This window comes from Mastigoproctus giganteus, chromosome 13 (assembly GCF_048544385.1).
Source record: "Mastigoproctus giganteus isolate SK-2022 chromosome 13, ASM4854438v1, whole genome shotgun sequence".
NCBI classification, from domain to species: domain Eukaryota; kingdom Metazoa; phylum Arthropoda; class Arachnida; order Uropygi; family Thelyphonidae; genus Mastigoproctus; species Mastigoproctus giganteus.
Window position 1 is genome coordinate 55,473,753 of NC_143587.1, and position 15,796 is coordinate 55,489,548.

Below are 15,796 nucleotides of genomic sequence, written 5' to 3' on the forward strand. Positions count from 1 at the left end.
GATTATATGTTAAAAGCCTTGTGGATTAACTGAAGACTTGAAGGACTCTGCAAGGCTTTAGGGAGGAAATTTCTATCAGCTTGGCCCACACTTGTAGGTAGAAGGAATTTGTTTTGTAGAGACAGGATACACTTGAAAAGGTGGTGCAAGAGTTTTTGCCAATATTATTGAGGATACCTTAAACGTTCAGGGAAACTGCTAGTTAGGGAGGGATGTGGGTAATACTGACAAGTGTTTATCTGATAATATTGGTCAAAGTAACTTGCATATACAATAATACCCCGAAGTTACGCGATAGGTGGGTCCGACGAAAGTCGCTTAAGTCGAATTCGCGTAAGTCGGGGTACAACTTTGCATATAAATAATATAAATTTTGTTTAATTGGGACCAAGGACTAACAAAAACACTAGTTTAGAAGAAAAATATTAATAAAATTGCAGTTCTTTATACATATTAATACAAAATATGTATTAAAAAAATAGACTTACGTAAAAAAGTTATTTCGATGTCGATGGCTTCATAAAATCTAACAAATTCGTCTGACGACACAGAGACTTCTTTTTTTTCACGCAGAATTTCTTCGTAGCAAGCTAATAATTTTTTTATTCCTTGCTTTGTAGCTATAACGCGTTCTTCATTGTAGTCTTATGTTTTCTAAAATTTTTAAGCCCTTTTCAATTGAGCTGAGACCTTCTGTCAAATTTGAAATTGTCATGTGCTTTTCGCCGTTGCCTCATTTAGGCCTGTAGCATGTGCAATATCACATGGTCTTTCATTTCGCTCAAAGCGTTTCACAATTTCATATTTTTTCTCTATCGACAGAGGCGGACTGGTCATAAGCCTTACTGGGGAAACCCTGGTGGGCCTGTGTGATTTTGGCCATAAACCATAGTATGAGGCCACTACAAATTTTCCCGGGTAAGAATTTTTGATCCAGTCCGCCTCTGTTTATCGATAATTGCTTTTCTTTTTCTCTCTGAATCTGCAGTGTCTTCACCAGGACACTTCCTTTTCACACCTTTTAAGTATTTTACTCATTTTTAGGGAATAAAGCACAATTACAAAACGAGGAGGCACGCTTGATACACATAAACAAAGCTGCACACATGTAGCAACTGAATAAACAACACCATAAAGGCAGAGATACACTATTAACACCTCACATTTCTAGGGTTACTACCATAAAACAATAAAAATCCAGTTGCTTTTCTGCTAGTGGAATCTGTTATAAACTGGTAGTAAACTCAATCTAATTGCATACTGATAGCTGGAATTCTTACATTTTCAGAATCTCCTCTTCATTCTTATCGTGTTGCGTTCGGTTGGGGTGATTCTGCGTTCGACTGCCATTTCTTGTAAACACAAAGGCGAATCGCGCATAAGCCAATTCGGTTCGTGTTATATTATAAGATATCGTTACCGTATTTATAAATAGTGTATGATCGAATTCGTGTAGTGTACACACGTGTTATACGAGGACTGACTGTATACGGCTCGACCGACGTGATCCATTTCTCTCGTGAAAACGATGTAATTTCCGACAAACGTTGAGCACGAATTCGAATGCACACATATAAATATGACAGTTGGAATACAAATTCTTGTATATGTGTGCAGCTCATGCGCAGCAAAGTTGAATTTTGTTCATCTTTTGCTCTCACTCTCCGCCGTCGCACCATATATCAATAACATATGAAAAACGACTTTGAAGATAGTGGGCGGCAGTGTTGCCAAACGAAAAAAATCAAGTACCGCGTTACTCAGAGTTCGCGTAAGTTAGGGTATTACTGAACCTCAAGAGTTCTTATCTGTTTCCCCACTGGACATATTATCTAGATGTTCTGGGGACAGAAACATTTCAAGCGAGCGGATAGCTAATGCCATGGAAGAGAGCCTAAAAATCTTCAAGGGTTGTGTTAGGGTTGTTAAATATACAAAAACAGTAAGTCTTAATTGTTTATATAGTAATGTTAGAAGTGTCGTCAATAAAATGAGCGAATTCGAACTGCTGGTTAAAACAAGTAATGCGGACATAATAGGGCTTACGGAGATGTAATGCTACCCGGAAATTGGGGATGAGCTTCAGTACGGCTTGTATAATGTATTTAGGAAGGATATGGTAGATAGAAGGGGTGGTGGGGTAATGCTTCTTATCAGAAGCAGCCTGAGTGCAACGATAGCTTTCCCAGATTCAGATGTTTCAGGTGCTAGTATAGAATCTGTATGGTGTGAGATAGCTGGAAACAAAGGAATAATGCGAGTAGGAGTAATCTACAGACCAGATGATTGTGAAGATTATGACGAAAGCCTCTACGTGGAAATGGAATGGGCAAGTAAGCGTCAAAGTCTTATTATGGGTGATTTCAATTTGCCTCTAACTGATTGGAGTAAATGGGAAGGAAACTTGACATGGGGAAAAAATTTTTAAATCAACTAGATGACTGTTATTTGTATCAACATTTCAGGGAAGGTACTAGAGAAAAGAATATCCTAGACCTCATCATCACCCATGAATCAGATAACATAACAGGGCTGACAGTAGAGGAACCAGTAGCAGGAAGTGATCACGGAGTTCTACGGTGGATGATGATGAGAGAGGTAGCAGCAGTAAAAGGCAAAGGAATGGGTTTTAATTTGAGAAAAGGAAATTACGATGCCTTAAGGTACTACATGGCCTCTGTTAACTGGGTAGATATCGTGCAGAGAATGAATACATTTCAGCTGTGGTATGCTTTTAAAACATTAATCACAGATGCCTTGAATGCGTATATACCATTAAAAAAATATTCCATGAGGAGGGTTCCAAGTTGGATGAATAGTGAAGTTGCCACATTACTTGAGCAGAAAAAGGTGGCATGGAAAAGTTACAGAGCAATAAAAAGTACTTAAGCCTATAACAGCTACAAGGTGATCTGTAAGAGCCACAGAAAAGGTTCGACAGGCAAAGGCAGATTATGAGAAATCACTAGCAAACAGAGCGGGGGGGGGGGGATAAGGAATTCTTCAGATATATAAATGCCAAGACGAGCAGGACAAACCAGATCAGGCCTTTACATAAGTGAAAGGGGATAGTATTAAATACACAAGCTGCCGTTGCAGATGAACTCAACAGTTATTTTGCATTGATATTTACAAATGAAAAATCTTTTGTGGCAATGGGATATTGTGGGAGCGAATTTTGAAAAATATGTAATTAATGATATTGAAATTTCGCAAGATTATTTAATGAAAAAACTTTCGAGCCTACAGGCCAGTAAGGCTCCTGGAGTTGATGGAATATACCCTATAATCTTAAGGGAGGTGGCAAGTGAGTGCATTGAACCATTGAGGCTAATTATGCAAGCATCACGAGACTCCGGGGAGATTCCCTTGGATTGGAAAAGTACCAATGTATCTCCAATACATAAGGGTGGCTCTAAGAGTGAAGTGGGAAATTATTGACCTGTCAGTGTGACTTCAGTGATAGGGAAAATCATGGAGGCAATGATCAAGGGCGGAATTCAGGATCGTTTGGATCAAAATGAAATTCTCAAGGATACTCAGCATGGTTTTGTAAAGGGAAAATTATGTTTAACAAATCTGATTCGCTATTTTGAAAGGGTCTCTCACAAGCTGGATTTAGGGAGTAATTTCGACATTGTTTATTTAGATTTCAGCAAAGCTTTTGACTCAGTCCCACATGAGCGGTTGCTTTATAAGCTGGAACAGGTTGGAATCACTGGGAAAATCTTTAGATGGATAACAGGATGGCTTCAGAGCAGGAGACAGATGGTTGTGATAAATGGCTATTCCTCAGATTGGGTTGATGTAAGAAGTGGGGTTCAACAAGGATTAGTATTAGCACCACTGTTGTTTTTAATTTTCATAAACGACATCGATGAAGGGATACAGGGCGTGATGTCTAAATTTGCAGATGATGTTAAAATTGGTAGAGTAGTTAATGATCACTGTCAAGCTGAGCTTCTTCAGAGAGACCTAGATAGACTTCAGGAATGGTCAGAAAAATGGCAGCTATGCTTTAATCCAACAAAGTGTAAGGTATTACACCTGGGAAACAGTAATCCCAAAATAACTTATTCACTTGGTGGAGTTCAACTAAACCCAATACTGGAGGAAAGGGACTTGGGTGTTACGATACGGTCAGATATGAAATTCTCTGAGCATTGGAAACAGGTTGCAAGGAAAGCCCATGGTGTCCTATCGATGATCTATCGAACTTTTGCAAGTAGAGATAGGGACGTGATAATCCCATTATATAAGGCTTTTGTTAGACCACACTTGGAATACTGTGTTCAAGTATGGAGACCGCACCTAAAGAAAGACATCGAGCTTCTTGAAAGGGTGCAAAGACAAGTAACTCGCCTGCAGAGATCGGCAAAAGGACATCCTTGTGAAGAAAGTCTCTGAGGTGTCTAGTTTGGAAACTAGACACCTTAGAGAATTGATTGAGGTGTTTAAGGCTCTGAGCGGCATCAGTAAAATGAATGAGGATGAAATTTTCAAGATTTCAAAATTCTGCTGACGAGGCTACTAGAGACGGTCGTGTTCCAAGCCGCTAAGTGGATTTTTCTTATTTATTGATTTGAAATTATTGTTTTTCTAAAACTTTTGATTTAAATTTAGTAGTATAACATTATTTTGTGATTTTCTGATTAACTTGGTGTATTTATTCTTTACTCGGCCTTGTAATTGCATAAAAGTATCGGTAAAGGTTTCCACGTGTTTCAACTCCGCTAGCGTTCGTAATTTTCCCGCCATTGTGATACGATAGTTGTACGCCGTACTAGATAGCGTTAGTTGAACTTCGTTAGCAGTTAAATTGTACGTTTAAATAAATACATATAACGACTTAGATTACAAACGTAATATAATTAATTATATTTAACATAATTAATAACATAACATAATTAATTAATAAATTAATAGAATCATGACTCAGACCAGAGCAGCAAAGCAAAAGGCTCAAGCTAATGGAAGCGCTGTGGCTCAGAGCAGAACTGAGGGGAGCAGTTGTCCTCTGACTCACAGCCTTATAAAATGCACTGTTTGCTTGATGTTTGCAGAGCAATCGGGTACGGGACATGATACTGCCAAGGGGGATGTCTTTGTGTGTGCGCGATGCAAGGAGTGTATCGATATCAGGCAACAACTCGGCGTTCTTGTGGGCCTATATGAAAGCTTGAAGAACAGGGTGGATGCCCTCGAAGGAACTAAACTGAGGGGCCCATCAAGCTCTCAGCTGCCCACATCAACGCCAGAGCTTGCACTTGGGCATCACGTGACACAGAGACAACCCCCAAGGCAGAATGCGCTGGTCCCGAAGGAACTAGTAGTTGTTGGTGACTCAATTGTCAGGGAAACGGGGAACATGCTTTGTAAAAAAGATAGGTGGAACAGGACCAGGGTATGTCTGCCAGGGGCAAAGGTTGATGACGTTGTAGAGCGAATATCATCTTTTAAGGGCACAAAAGGTGATATAGTTGTACACGTTGGCACTAATAATATTAAGAGTAGGAGACCGGCAGAATTACTTAACAAGTACAGGTCACTGTTGAACAAAAGCCGAGAATTAGGGTTGAATTTGAAAGTGTCTGCAATTCTGCCCAGACACGATAGGAGGGAGTATATGATGAGAGCCTTGTCGATCAATTCGGCCCGGGAAAGATTGTGCAAGGCTCTCAAGGGGTAGAATTTTTTTCAGCCTGGACTGTACTTGTTAACAGGAGAGATTGCTTCTACAGGGATGGGATACACTTAAATAGAAAGGGTGCAAGAATATTTGCTGATGCTATCGAGGCAGTGTTAGGTGGGTCGGAAAACTGCTAGCTTGCGGGGAGACAAAGACCAATAGATTGACAGTAGCCACTGGCAGAGGTGAAAGAGATTCTTGCACTACTTCTATTAGAATGAGTAGAAGCCTGAAAAACAAGATGCATGGTATTTCAGAGACTGCTGGGAGCCATTGCGGTACAAATAAACACATGGGTTGTGTTAGGGTAGCTAAGAATAGAAACAGGTGCAGGTATACTTGCGTGTACACCAATGCTAGGAGTTTAGTAAATAAATTTGATGAATTTGAGGTATTGCTCAAAACATCAAAGGCAGATATTGTTGGGATATCAGAGACGTGGTGTCACACAGATATAAGGGATGCAGAACTGCAATTTGGGGAGTACAACGTCTACAGAAAGGATAGACAGGATAGGAAGGGGGGAGGGGTTATGCTATTAGTTAAGAAACACATAAAAACCAAGGAAGTGAAGCCAGTCGACATCGCTGGACAGTGCAGTGTTGAGTCAGTTTGGTGTGACATAAGCATTGGGAGATCAAAATTGAGAGTAGGAGTGTGCTATAGGCCTAATGACTCTGATGAGTATAATAAGAAACTGTACAGGGAAATAGAGTGGGCCAGTAAATCAGAGAGTCTTATAATGGGAGATTTTAATTTCCCAGATATTGACTGGAATTTGGGGGCTGGTTACTCACACACTAGCAGGGCTTTTGTGGATTTATTGGATGATTGTTTTCTATATCAGCATGTTCAGGAAGCAACTAGAGGGAGTAATACTCTTGATTTGATTATCAGCAGTGATTCTTCATGCATTAAGAATCTGCAGATAAATGAACCACTAGGTGGCAGTGATCACAGTGTGCTGAAGTGGGATTTACTCAAAGAGGTAACTACCATTAGGGGTAAAGGAAAGGGTTATTGCTTCCGTAAAGGCGACTACGATGGACTGAGACAGTATTTAAATTCTATACAGTGGGACCAACTGATGATGTTACCAACAGCAAATTCAAAATGGGAAGCATTCAAAGAACATATCTTGGAAGCTACTAGGCTTTACATACCAACTAAGAAATATTGTTCAAGGTTTAGGCCAAAATGGATGTCAGATGAACTAATGAGGCATATGGCAGAGAAGTAAAATGCATGGGATACTTACAAATTAACACATGACACAGAAGCCTATGATAGATACAAGTTGATATGCAACCAAGTTACAAAGGAGGTTAGGCAGGCGAAGGCAGATTACGAGAAATCCTTGGCAAGGGATGCAAAGAAAAACAGCAAAGAGTTCTTTACTTATGTAAACTCTAGAAGGAAGGGGATGAATCAGATTGGTCCACTTGATATTGATGGGTGAAGTGTTGATGATCCTGCTCAGGTAGCTAACAAACTAAATGAATATTTTGCATCGACATTCACACATGAGGAGTTATTCAGCAAGGGGAATGCCAGAGGTGCATTCAACTCTAGCAGTAAGCTAGAGAATCTTGAAATAACTGGGAGTAAAGTGGAGGAGAAACTGTTGAAGATAAACATAAGAAAGGCACCTGGGGTGGATGGGATCTATCCAGTTATATTAAAGGAGGCAGCAAAGGAAGTAAGCAAACCCTTAGCCATAATTATGAGAGCTTCCTTGGACTCAGGGGAGGTACCCATAGACTGGAAATATGCAAATGTGACCCCAATTCACAAAGGAGGATCAAAGGCTGACACAAGTAACTATAGACCTGTGAGCTTAACTTCTGTTCCAGGAAAATTAATGGAGGCACTGGTTAAAGAAGCACTGCAGGATCATTTAGACAAGACTTCAGTTATACCTCAGACACAGCATGGTTTTGTTAAGGGGAAGTCTTGCCTGACCAACTTGATTGGATACTATGATGCAGTCACAAAAGAACTGGATGCAGGGAATAACTTTGATATTATATACTTGGATCTTAGAAAGGCTTTTGATACTGTGGCACATGGAAGACTGCTACACAAATTGGAGCAGTGTGACATTGGAGGCAAATTGCTGCTATGGATAAAGGGGTGGTTGAGTGGGAGAAGACAGAGAGTGGTAATCAATGGACACTGCTCATCATGGACTAATGTTATTAGTGGAGTCCCTCAGGGCTCAGTGTTGGGTCCATTATTGTTTTCTGTATTTATAAATGATATTGATGATGGTATATCAAGCTTAATGTCCAAGTTTGCAGATGATACAAAGGTTGGCAGGGTTGTCAAGGACACTACTGACACTACACTGCTGCAACAGGATCTGGAAAGGTTGAGCAGATGGGCTGAGAGGTGGCAAATGAAGTTTAACATTGACAAATGTAAAGTACTACACATGGGAAACAGCAACCCCAGGGCAACGTATCAACTCTGTGGTACTACACTGACAGTGGTAGAGAATGAAAGGGACTTGGGGGTGATTGTGCAGGCAGATATGAAGTTCTCTGAGCAGTGCAGACGGGCTGCAAGAGTAGCTCATGGAGTATTGTCAATGATATACAGGAATTTTTCCAGCAGGGATAAGGAGGTGATTATTCCATTGTATAAGGCAATGGTCAGGCCACACCTAGAGTACTGTATACAGGTCTGGAGGCCTCATTTCAAGAAGGATGTAGAGCTGCTGGAACGAGTACAGAGAAGGGCAACAAGATTAGTGAATGGAACAAAGGGGTGCTCTTACGAGGAAAGGCTTAAGTTTTGCAAATTACAGTGTCTGGAGACTAGGCACCAGCGAGGTGATCTGATAGAGGTGTATAAAGCCTTGAATGGTTTAAGCATGCTCAATGCTGATGGGATTCTTCCTCTAGCTCAGAAAAATCACCTGAGAGGGCATAAATTCAAATTGAGGAAAGACAGATGTAGGATAGACGTGCGGAAATTTGCCTTTAGCCAGCGGGTGGTCGGTTGGTGGAACAGACTGCCATCCCTTTTGGTGGAGGTTGATAGCCTAAATAAGTTTAAGGCTCAGCTGGACAGGTATTTTGAACGAACAGAGGGGTGAAGTGGAAGTGGTTTTTTTTTTTTTTTTTTTTGGCTGATGCTGCATAAGCTTGCTTTCTTGCATCAAATGCCTCTACTAATGCTAATTATAAATGATGCTAGAACTAGGGGACATAAATTCAAGTTACAGGGGGAAATGTTTAGATTGGACTGCAGGAAGTTTTATTTTAGCCAGAGAGTTATAAATTACTGGAATAAGTTGCCTACATGGGTGGTAGAGGCTGACAGTTTGGGGAAATTCAAAGCTCATCTGGATAGTACCTTCGGGTCAGGGAAGCGCATTGATAGGCTTAATTTCCTTTTCTTTGACTAATTGTTATTATCTATTTATCTTTATTATTATGTTTTTTTTATCATTGTTTTATTTTATTTTTTTTATTTTTTTATTTTTTGGCCGGTGCAGCATGAGCCATCGGCTTTCTTGCATCATGTGGCCATTACTAATACTATATCACTGTTAGTAAAAATACTCCACTGCATATCAATTAAAATAATATCAATTATACTCTCATTTGAATTGACAGCCAGGCCACACAACTTGCCACCACTATGCCATAAGATAGGTATCTAGTATAGTGATATGCTTTACATAATTTTACTTTTAAACACTCAGTATATTAACTTAATTTTGCAGTGATAAAGAGGCCAAATCCCATACTTATGATACATCAAATGGCCACTTTACCTAATAACTTTATCCTTTTTGCAAAAGGAGTGTTCTTTTAATAACAGCATCACATGTTTTTACCGTGTGATATAAAGTGATGCTAAGTGAAATTCAGTGGAAGAATTAACAAAAGATCTCGAACACGGTAGCCAACACCAGAAGCATCAATAAAAGTAAAGTGTAACCCAGCTGAGATTTTCATATACAACTTGTATTCAGATATGAAGTTTTCTGAGCAGTGCAGACAGGCTGCAAGAGTAGCTAATGGTGTCATGTCAATGATATACAGGAATTTTGCTAGCAGGGATAAGGCGGTGATTGTCCCCTTGTGTGTGTAAGGCAATGGTCAGGCCACACCTTGAGTACTGTATACAGGATGTAGAGCGGCTGGAATGAGTACAGAGGGCAAAGAGATTGGTAAGTGGAACAAAGGGTTTCTGTTACAAAGAAAGGCTTAAGTTCTGCAAACTGCAGCGTCTGAAGCCTAGACACCTGCAAGACGATCTAATTGAGGTGTATAAGGCCTTGAATGGTTTGAGTAAGCTCAATGCTGATGAGATTCTTCTTCTTGCTCATACTCACATGAGGGGGCATAAATTCAAACTGAGGAAAGACAATTGTAGAATACATGTATGGAAATTTGCCTTTAGCCAGCAGGTGGTTGATAGACAGAATAAACTTCCATCTGTTGTAGCGGAGGTCAACAACTTATATAAGTTCAAGGCAGAACTAGACAAACATTTGGAGTGAATGGATGGGTGAAATGGGAAGGATTTTTTTTTTTTTTTTTTTTTGCTGATGCTATATAAGTTTACTTTCTTGCATCATAAGCCTCTACTAATGCTAACGGTTTCAGTTTTTTTAACTTCGATAGAGATTTTGTAGGTTATTACTTAGTATCGGCAAGGGTATCAAATCCATGTGCTTTACAAGTGTTGCAGCTCCGGCAAATGGGAAGTTTTTAGCTACATTTAACCTCTTTATTGACTAATTGTTATATTAGATTACTTCCTATAAGTAGCTTATAGACCTAGTCAAGATCCTTCATTTATTCTGAATTGAGACAGCGAGATTTTGGAAATTAATTAATACTTAATAGTATTAATTAATTTCCAAAATCTCACTGTATACTGTATACAGTCCCCAGATTTATCGTTCGTAACTTGCCGCCATTGTTATATGATACAACTTTATATCCCGTACTAGATAGCGTTAGCTTAGTATAGTATATAACATTATCAATTTATTAATCAGTAAAATTTATTAATCTTGTTAAACTTCATTGTCAATTAAATTGTACTTTTTAACTAAATACATATAACGACTTAGATTTTACAAGCGTAACATTATTAATTAATACGGAAGTTATATAACAACACTCGAAGATAACACTTGATACTGAAAAAATATATATAGATATATAGTGTTATAATTGCATTGGATATAAGTTTAGTTATAATTCTGTACTGAAATTGAATCGAAATCATGACTCAGACCAGAGCAGCAAAGCAAAAGGCTCAAGCTAATGGAAGTGCTGTGGCTCAGAGAACTGAGGGGGGCAGTTTCCCTCTGAATCACAACCTTTTAAAATGCAATGGTTGGATTTTTTTTTTTTTTTTTTTTTTTTTTTTAAGGAGCATTACCAGAGCAGCAAAGCAAAAGGCTCAAGCTAATGGAAGTGCTGTGGCTCAGAGAACTGAGGGGGGCAGTTTCCCTCTGAATCACAACCTTTTAAAATGCAATGGTTGGATTTTTTTTTTTTTTTTTTTTTTTTTAAGGAGCATTAGCAACTAAGGCCATATTGCTCAGGCAATATGCGGTGGTCATTCCCTGACCTTTCCGCATCCTCCGTATTTGGTGTCTCAAGGGCTCAAACCTCGGTCTAATCAAGAAGCATATGCTATGCACTGTTACTCCTGCCAACCTGGCGACGGAGGCACCTTAAAAGCAATGCTTGCTTGATGTTTGTGGAGCATTCAGGTACAGGACATGATATTGCCAAGGGTAATGTCTTTGTGTGTGCGCAGTGTAAGGCAATCAGGCGACAACTCAGTGTTGTTATGGGCCTATATGAGAGCTTGAAGGACAGGGTGGATGCCCTCGAAGGATCTAAATTGAGGGGCCCATCAAACTCTCAGCTGGCCACATCAATGCCAGTGCCTGCACTCCCCCCAATTCAGAATGCGCTGGTCCCACAGAAACTAGCAGTTGTCGGTGACTATTGTCAGGGAAACCTTTGCCCCTGCCAAACATACCCTGGTCCTGGAACAGGACCAGGGTATGTCTGCCAGGAGCAAAGGTTGATGTTGTAGAGCAGATATCATCTTTTAAGGGCACAAAAGGTGATATTGTTGTACATGTTGGCACTGATATTAAGAATAGGGGACTGGTGGAATTACTTAACAAGTACAGGCCACTGTTGAAAAAAAGCCGTGAATTAGGGTTGAATTTGAAAGTATCTGCAATTCTGCCCAGACACGATAGGAGGGAGTATTTGATGAGAGCATTGTCGATCAATTTGGCCCTGGAAAGATTGTGCAAGGCTCAAGGGGTAGAATTTTTTTCAGCCTGGTCTGTACTTGTTAACAGGAGAGAGTGCTTCTACAGGGATGCAATACACCTAAATAGAAAAGGTGCAAGAATATTTGCTGATGCTATCGAGGAAGTGTTAGGCGGGTCGGAATACTGCTAACTTGAGGGATACAAGGACAAATAGATTTACAGTATAGCCACTGGCAAAGGTGAAAGTGATTCTTGCATTGCTTCTATTAGAATGAGCAGCAGCCTGGAAAACAAGATTCAGGGTATTTCAAAGACTGCTGGGAGTCATTGTGGTACAAGTAAACACAAGGGTTGTGTGAGGGTGGCTAAGAATAGGAACAGGTGCATGTATACTTGCGTATACACCAATGCTAAAAGTTTCATAAATCAATTTGATGAATTTGAGGTGTTGCTCAAAACATCAAAGGCGGATATTGTTGGGATATCAGAGACATGGTGTCACACAGATATAAGGAATGCAGAACTGGAATTTGGGGAGTACCATGTGTACAGGAAGGATAGATAGGATAGGAAGGGAGGAGGGGTTATGTTATTAGTTAAGAAATACATAAAATCCAATGAAGTGCAGCCAGTCGACATCGCTGGACAGTACAATGTCGAGTCAGTTTGGTGTGACATAAGCATTGGGAAATCAAAATTGAGAGCCGGAGTGTGTTATAGGCCTAATGACTCTGATGAGTATAATAAGAAACTGTACAGGAAATAGAGTGGGCCAGTAAATCAGATAGTCTTATAATGGGGGATTTTAATTTCCCAGATATTCACTGCAATTTGTGGATTGGTCACTCACACACACTAGCAAGGCTTTTGTGGATTTATTGGATGATTGTTTTCTACATCAGCATGTTTGGGAGGCAACTAGAGGGAGTAATACTCTTGATCTGATTATCAGTAGTGATTCTTCATACATTAAGAATCAGCATATAAAGGAACCACTAGGTGGCAGTGATCAGTCTGCTGAAGTGGGATTTACTCAAAGAGGTAACTACTATGAGGGGTGAAGGGAAGGGTTTTTGCTTTTGTAAAGGCGAATACGGTGGTCTGAATAGGTATTTAAATTTTATACGGTGGGGTCAACTGATGATGCTACCAATAGCAAATTCAAAATGGGAGGCATTCAAAGAATTTATCTTGAAGCGACTAGGCTTTACATGCCAACTAATAAATATTGCTCAGGGTTTAGGCCTAAATGGGTGTCAGATGAACTAATGAGACATATGGCAGAGAAGAAAAATGCATTGGATACATATAAATGGGTGACGTGGAAGCCTATGATAGAAGCTGGTCTGTAACCAAGTCACAAAGGAGATTAGGCAGGCAAAGGCAGATTATGAGAAATCTTTGGCAAAGAAATACAGCAAAGAGTTCTTTAACTAATATGTAAACTTTAGAAGGAGAGGGAAGAATCAGATTGGTCCACTCAATATTGATGGTTCAACTGTTGATGATCCTGCTCAGGTGGCTAACAAACTAAATGAGTATTCTGCATCTACATTCACACATGAGGAGTTATTCAGGGAGGGGAATGCCAGAGGTGAATTAAACTCTGGCAGTGAGCTAGATAATTTTGTAATAACTGAGAGGAAAGTGGAAGGGAAATTGTTGAAGATAAATATAAAAAAGACACCCGGGGTGGATGGATTTTCCAATTATATTGAAAGAGCCAGCAAACCCTTAGCTATAATTATGAGAGCTTCTTTGGACTCAGGGGAGGTACTCATGGAGTGGAGATGTGACCTCAATTCATAAAGGAGGATCAAAGGCTGATAAGTAATTATAGACCTGTTATTTAAACTTCTGTTCCGGTACTGGTTAAATTAATGTGGTACTAGTTAAAGAAGCACTGCAGGATCTAGACAAGACTTCAGTTATAGCTCGGATACAGCATGGTTTTTGTTAAGGGAAAGTCTTGCCTGACCAATTTGACTGGATACTATGATGTGGTCACAAAGGAACTGGATGCAGGGAATAACTTAACTTTGATATCTTATATTTGGATCTTAGAAAGGCTTTAGATACTGTTGCACATGGAAGACTGCTGCACAAATTGGAGCAGTGTGGCATTGGAGGTAAATTGCTGCTATGGATAAAGGGATGGTTGAGTGGGAGAAGATAAAGAGTGGTAATCAATGGACACTGCTCATCGTGGACTAATGATATTAATGGAGTCTCTCGGGGTACACTGTTAGGTCCATTGTTGTTTTCTGTATTTATAAATGATATTGATGATGGTATATCAAGCTTAATGTCCAAGTTTGAAGTCGTTACGAAGGTTGGCAGGGTTGTTAAGGAAACTAATGACAGTACTCTGCTGCAACAGGCTCTAGAAAAGTTGAGCTGATGGGCTGAGCGGTGGCAAATGAAGTTTAACATTGAGAAATGTAAAGTACTACATATGGGAAGCAGTAACCCCAGAGTAACGTATCAACTCTGTGGTACTACACTGACAGTGGTAGAGAATGAAAAGGACATGGGAATAATTGGGCAGGCAGATATCAAGTTTTCTGAGCAGTGCAGATGGTCTGCAACAGTAGCTCATGGTGTCTTGTCAATGATATACAGGAATTTTTCTAGCAGCAATGATGTGATTATCCCCTTGCATGTATAAGGCAATGGTCAGATCACACCTTGAGTACTGTATACAGGTCTGGAGGCCTCAGTTTAAGAAGGATGTAGAGCTTTTGGAATGAGTACAGAGAAGGGCAACAAGATTAGTGAATGGAACAAAGGGTTGGTTGCTCTTACGAAGAAAGGCTTAAATTTTGCAGATTACAGTGTCTGGAGAGTAGGCACCTGGCAAGGTGATCTCATTGAAGTGTATAAAGCCTTGAATGGTTTGAGCATGCTCAATGCTGATGGGATTCTTCTTCTTTCTCAGAATAATCACTTGAAAGGGCATAAATTCAAATTGAGGAAAGACAGTTGTTGGATAGATGTGCGGAAGTTTGCCTTTAGCCAGCGGGTAGTTGATTGGTGGAACAGACTCCCATCCCTTGTTGTGGAAGTTGGTAGCCTAAATAAATTTATGGCTGAGCTAGACAGGTATTTGGAACGAACGGAGGGGTGAAATGGGAGCTTTTTTTTTTTTTCTTGACTGCTGCTGCATAAGCTTGCTTTCTTGCATCATATGCATCTACTAATGCTAAGTGCATTAAGATTGGTCCACTAATTAACATCCACCCAACAGCAATCCTGCAGTCAGAAACAGCTTTTTGATGCCACAGGTCAACAGAGGCTAACAACATGACTTGTGCAGCATAATAGAAAAGCTACAATCACTCAAATAACAACCCATTATGACAGTGGTAACCAAAGAGGAATTGCAGAATGTACAACTCACCATACCTTGTCATATATGAGACACACATGACTGAATAGATGTCCACCCCATCACAAAAAACAGGAATGTACAGTTACAATCAGCTCAGAAGTGGCAACTCTGGACAGGGGAGAATTGGATAAATGTTGTGTGGTCTGACATCTCCCAGTACCAGTTGTTTCAAGATGATGGTAGCACCAGAATAAGGCAAAAACACTTTGGTCCATGGAGCCATCCTACCAATGTGTGAACAATGCAAGGTGGTGGCGGCAGTGTAATGGTGTGGAGAAATGTTTTTGTGGTGTACATTCCATCCCTTGAGGGCATATTTGAATGTCTGAAGTTTATTTCCGACCAGACATATCACTTTGTGGCTGCACTGTATCCATCTGCAAATGGGTTCTTCCAACAAGATCATGTGGCATGCCAAAAGGACAGAATCACAGAGAATGGTCAGGAA